This window comes from Sus scrofa, chromosome 2 (assembly GCF_000003025.6).
Source record: "Sus scrofa isolate TJ Tabasco breed Duroc chromosome 2, Sscrofa11.1, whole genome shotgun sequence".
Taxonomy (NCBI): domain Eukaryota; kingdom Metazoa; phylum Chordata; class Mammalia; order Artiodactyla; family Suidae; genus Sus; species Sus scrofa.
This window is the reverse complement of record NC_010444.4, coordinates 11,291,848-11,295,924: the sequence shown is the minus strand read 5'-3', so window position 1 is coordinate 11,295,924 and position 4,077 is coordinate 11,291,848. Positions and strand designations below refer to the sequence as shown.

Below are 4,077 nucleotides of genomic sequence, written 5' to 3'. Positions count from 1 at the left end.
CTTTTGAGCTCCGGTGTCTATCTAGTTATTAAGCTCTCCCTCACTTCTTCTCTACAGTCAAAACTTTTTCGAAAAAAAAATATCCCCCAAACCTTGATGTAATCCTTGACTTTTCTATTTCTTTCACACCATAACTATCATTAAAACCTGTGAGTCTTAGCTTCAAAATATTCGGTCTGATTACTTATCATCATCTCATGAGTACTCAACATTTTCCACTGGCATTATTGTAGTGATCAACTAACTGGGTGCCCACACCACCTAGTCTATTCTCCACATGGCAGATGGTGGGACTGTTTTAAAATCTAAAATTAGACCACAACATTCCTCTGCTCAAACCCATTCCATTTCGCTAAAAAATACAGAACTACCACATGATCCAGCAAGCCTACTAACGTGACTGGGGCAGAACAAGCAAGGAGGAGAGGAGTCAGAGAGATTAGAGAGGAAATGAGAATTCAGACCCTGTATGGATTTTTTCCAGATGATGGAAGATATGGTAAGAACATTTCATCTTTCATTTGCAACTCTCCTCCAACCCCTCACCCCCAGTCTGCTTAGCATGACTATCCAATTTTCTAAAAAAATTGAAATTTTTAAATTTGGGAGTTATTGTTGATTCCTTATTTTGCTTCATTACCACATTCAATTTGGGAAATTAATTAGTCAAGAATCACTAATATGAAGATCTAATAAACCTATGATAAGAAAAGGAGTAAAGGTTCCAACCAAGTTCAAGAAGACACTGCAGACATTTAACATACATAAGAAAAGTCCAAGTTCCCACTCTTGATTTTTAAAAAATGCAGCTTCCCCAAAAGAGTGATCATTAGTGGCTGAGCCACATGTACTCAGATCCTTAACGCAAACTCTCCAATCCTTCCTCCAATCTCAGCTAACTCCAGTGAAGGATTCTCCTTGCTGGCCTGATGAAGTAAGTAAGCAACCAAGCTGAGGAGGCAAGGAACTGAGGCCATCTTCCACAATAAGATGGCAGCCTCTAACCTCCAGCTAGTAAAACCTAGCCTCTAGTCATATGACCACAGGAAGATAAACTCTTTCAACTACCTGAATGTGCTTGAAAGTGGGTTTTCCCCAGGCGAGCCTCCAGATGAATATACAGCCAGGCTGCACCCTGACTGCAGCCATTTGAGACCCTGAGCAGAGGCACCAACCAAGCCATGACTTGACTCCTGATCCATGAAAACTCTAAGATAATAAATGTGTGTTGTTTTAAGTCACAAAATTTGTGGTAACTACATAGACATAGAAAACGAACACACCCTGGATTGTTGCATAGAAAATAGAAGAGGAAAAGCCAAGTTCAAATTTCGTTTCTACCATCTACCAGCAGTAACTATGGTCCTCAGTTATCCCCATCTTTAAAATGGGTATGATAAGAGAACCTGCCTCCCAAGGTTATTGAGTGACATGGTAACACTTGCAGAAGGATTAACTCAATGATGGAGTAATACATTTTATTTAGAGCAATGTTGGCACGTACTAAGTGCTAAATATTACCTGTCTAACTCAAGAAGAGTGGTTTTTGGAGTTCCCGTCATGACTCAGTGGTTAACGAATCTGACTAGGAACCATGAGGTTGCAGGTTCAATCCTTGGCCTTGCTTAGTGGGTTCAGGATCCGGCATTGCCGTGAGCTGTGGTGTAGGTTGCAGACGCGGCTCGGATTCTGAGTTGCTGTGGCTCTGGTGTAGGCAGGTGGCTACAGCTCTGACTCGACCCCTAGCCTGGGAACCTCCATATGCCACGGGAGTGGCCCAAGAAATGGTAAAAAGACCAAAAAAAAAAAAAAGGGGGGGTTCTGCAGATTGAAAGCAAGAGGGAATACCATTACCATTCAAAGAATATTATCCTGACTGTAGTTGCCCCATAAATATTGTCATTTAACCTCTCCATGGAGTAGCCTAGTTCCTGCCTTCTGGTCTGAGCCCATAGATTGAAATATTTGTTCTTTAAGAAACTTGAAAGTCAGAAGCAGTGGAGAAAAGGCAGAGATTGACAACTATAAGCTAGTTGAAATGATAAATGAGATTCATTTTGAATTAACAAATGCAGATTAGAATTATAAGCTTCTCCTGCTTAATACTAGTAATTCATTCCTAAAAATCAGGTATTCTGCATGAAGAGAGTTGTTTTCATCAATTTAAAGGAAAGCGATTACACGTTTTTAGTCAACCCAAACTCCCATCCAATTTCCTAAAATATAAGTAAAAGGCAGTAAAGATCTATCCAGGAGTGGTAAGTTAACACGCTCGGGTATAAAATGCTTAAAATATTATAAATCCTTGATCACCAAACAACCACGCTGGTAACAAACAGATGGGTTTTTACAGATAGTGGCTGAATTTAAGAGTCAGCACCATCCCGGGCTTACCTCTTGTTTATGGACACAGCAGGCTTTTCAAAACTTCTCTTACATGATTCAGATGGTCTGTCTGTCAGTTCTGCTTAGAATCTAAATACAGATTTCTCCCACACTTTGTTCTGTTTAAAAGGTTGCATTGCACTTTAGGTACGTAAATTAGGTTTACCTGCATAAACATTGGCAGAAAAAAAAAAAAACATTGTACTGAGAAATCCATACCTTCTCTAAAGTCTGAATGTGAAAAACAAAGAGTCCTTCTTCCAGGAAAAAATTAACAGGGGACACAGTCTGCAATTAGTCTGTGGTTCTCTACCATCATCAGCGGTTCTCAACCTGGAATTATTTTGCCCCCTGGTGGACACTGGCCGTATCTGGAAAAAATTTTGGTTGTCACAACTGGAGATGTGCTGCTAATACCTCATGAGCACTAATACCTCATGAGCAGAGGCCAGAGATGCTGCAAATTTTCTACTAGGCACAGAACAACTCCCTACAGCAAAGAATCTTCAGGCCCCAAAGGCCTGCAGTGCTGAGGTTGGGACACTCTGCTATATCCATGGATGCCACAAACTAGGAAATACTCAACATGATACCTGCACATTTTCGATTACTTTATGATTTAATTGTTAAAATCACGACAAATGTAGGAATATAAAGGATTAACATGGAGAGCATGTGCAGTAACAGGGACAGGCCTAGAGATTATCATATTAAGTGAAGTACGCCAGACAGAGAAAGACAAACACCATATGATAGCACTTATACGTGGAATCTAATAAAAAAGAACAGTTATAAAACAGAAACAAACTCAAAGATTTAGAAATCAATCTTACGGTTACCAAGGGGGAAACTGTGGGGAGGAGGAATAAATTGCGAGGAAGAGATGAACATACACACGGTACTGTGAATAAAATAGATAACTAACAGGACCTATGTAAAGTACAGGAAGGTAAACCCAATGCTCTGTAATAACCTAGATGGAAAAAAATCACTGATACGTGTATATATCCAGATAGCTATATGTCTGAATCGCTTTGCTGTAAACTTGAAGCTAATACCGCATCGTAAATCAACTACAGCCCAATAATTAAAAAAAAAAACAAAAAAACTTGGAGAGCAATATTCCTAAAGGCATTTTACATTATTTTAACTGTATTTTCATAGTTTAAAGTGGGGAAGACCTTGAGGAGAATTTGTTTTCTGAAAGTTTAAATACGCCTTATTAAAGTGGCAACTATATCTGGTCCTGGAACTTTTTAACTATGACTTTTAGGCTACAAAGGAATGTGGTTAAACAATAAGTGAGACAGCTAATCAACTACAAGTGGAAAACTCTTCCTGAAAGAGGGTGTCAACATGGGTGAATAAAAACAACACAGATCTTGGAGACAGAGTTTGACTCCATCCCCAGCCCCATGGTATGGGATCTTGACAACTTAATCTTTCTGGACCTCAATTTCAGCACTGCGGAACTGTTAAAACAATACATGCACATTCTGACTGGTGTGAGGCTGGACCTCACAGTTTTGATTTGCATTTCTCTACTAATCAGTGAGGTTGAGCATTTTTTCATGTGCTTGTTGGTCATCCGTATATCTTCTTTGGAGAATGTCTATTGAGGTCTTTTGCCAATTTTTCAATTCAATTGTTGTTTTTTTTTTTTTGCTGTTGAGTTGTATAAGTTTGTATATT

At 39.2% G+C, this 4,077-nt stretch overlaps 1 protein-coding gene across 1 annotated transcript in view; it reads right to left on the bottom strand.

The window, feature by feature from the left end:
• The window catches only part of MS4A4A (membrane spanning 4-domains A4A), a 141,888-nt gene that overhangs the window by 72,109 nt on the left and 65,702 nt on the right, over positions 1-4,077 (bottom strand). The window lies entirely within an intron of this gene.